The sequence below is a fragment of the Macaca thibetana genome, chromosome 2 (genome assembly GCF_024542745.1).
Source record: "Macaca thibetana thibetana isolate TM-01 chromosome 2, ASM2454274v1, whole genome shotgun sequence".
Lineage (NCBI taxonomy): Eukaryota > Metazoa > Chordata > Mammalia > Primates > Cercopithecidae > Macaca > Macaca thibetana.
Window position 1 is genome coordinate 50,669,006 of NC_065579.1, and position 1,818 is coordinate 50,670,823.

General features: G+C 43.3%; 1 pseudogene; it reads right to left on the bottom strand.

The window, feature by feature from the left end:
* Positions 1 to 213: 213 nt before the first annotated feature.
* LOC126947491 (heterogeneous nuclear ribonucleoprotein A1-like) lies at positions 214 to 1,178 on the bottom strand (annotated as a pseudogene).
* Between the last annotated feature and the right edge of the window lie 640 nt (positions 1,179 to 1,818).

Sequence of the window (1,818 nt, forward strand, 5' to 3'; positions counted from 1 at the left end):
GAACAGAAACTAAAATAACCTGTTATACAATTAGTCACAAATATAGTCCTCGAGGTTTTTGCCCATACACATGAGTATTTATTTAAAACATGTCTTCTCTGTACAGCTGGGCCCTGCCACCACTGTGCTTGGCTGAGTTCACAAAACTGTTATAACCTATAGCTTCCCTGTCACTTCTCTGGCTTTCCTCTCCTGCTAAACTTTGTTTTCTAATTAAAATCTTCTGCCACTGCCATAGCTACTGCTGCTACTGGAACTGCCATAGCTACCTAGGTTTAGTGGTTTGGCAAAGTATTGGCCTCCACCATCATAGGGGCCAGAGCTTCTGTCTCTAAAGTTTCCTCCCATCAGGGTCCAAAATTTGAAGACTGATTGTTGTAATTGCCAAAATCATTGTAGCTTCCACCACCTCCAAAATTTCTTCCATCATTACCAAATCCATTAGAGCCATCCCCACTGCCACCATATCCACCACCACCACCATGGCTGCCACCAAAGCCACCATGACCACTGAAGTTTCCTCCATGACCAAAGCTGTCATTCCCACCGAAACCACCTCCACGACCACAACCAAAGTTTCCAGAACCACTTCGACCTCTTTGGCTGGAAGAAGCACTAAGCCATCTCCTGCTTTGACCGGGCTTTCCTAACTTCACAATTGTGGCCATTCACAGTATGGTATTTCTGAATGACAGTCTTATCCACTGAATCAGGGTCATCAGTGGTTACAAAGTCAAAGCCCCTTTCCTTGCCATTGCCTCAGTCAGTCATGATTTCAATCACTTCAATTTTTCTACGCTGTTCAAAATCATCTCTTAGGTGATGTTCTTCAGTGTCTTCTTTAATGCCACCAACAAATATCTTTTCCACAGTTAAATGGGCACCTGGTCTTTGAGAATCTCCTCTTGAGACAGCTCTCTTTGGTTCCACAACTTTCCATCCACCTTGTGTGGCCTTGCATTCATGGCTGCATCCACCTCCTCCACAGTGGCATAGGTGGCAAACCCAAAGCCCATGGCATGCTTGGTGTTTGGATCTCTCATTACCACACAGTCTGTGAGCGTTCCCCATTGCTCAAAATGGCTCCTCAGGCTCTCACCAGTAGTTTCAAAGCTCAACCCTCCAATGAAGAGTTTCCTCAGCTGTTTGGGCTCTTTAGGAGACTCTGACTTAGACATGACGGCAGGGAGAAGAGAGACTTCAACAATGCTTCCTTGGCGGTGTCCACGGTCAGAAAGGAGCAAGTTGATGAACATATCTCAGCAATATTTCTTAATATTTGAAAAAGTTATGTGTGTTCGCAGATTATTTTTTCTCTCCTATTAAAAATTTCATTTAGAACTTTTTTTTCAAGTGTTTCTTTCACACTAGTGCTGATTTTCAGTAAAACTATGGCTATTATCTCTACTTCAACAGGCAATGTTTTCACACATCACATTCTCAGAATCTATATATTGATGACTTCTAAAGAAAATATTTTAGCTATCTCTTAAGAAAAACAATATTAAAACTGAGGTGACTGACCAGGCACAGAGGCTCATGCCTGTAATGCCAGTGTTTTGGGAGGCCAAGTCAGGAGGATTGCTTTAGGCCAGGAGTTTGAGACCAGCCTGGACAACATAGTGAGACTCTGTCTCTACAAAAGATAAGAAAAATTAGCCAGATGTGGTAGTGTGCATCTGTAGGCCTAGCTACTCAGGAGGGAAGATCACTTGAACCCAGGAGTTTGAAGTCATCTGAGCCATGATCATGTCACTGGATCCCAGTGTGGCCAAAAGAGAGAGACCCTGTCGCTAAAAGACAAAACAAAACAAAATC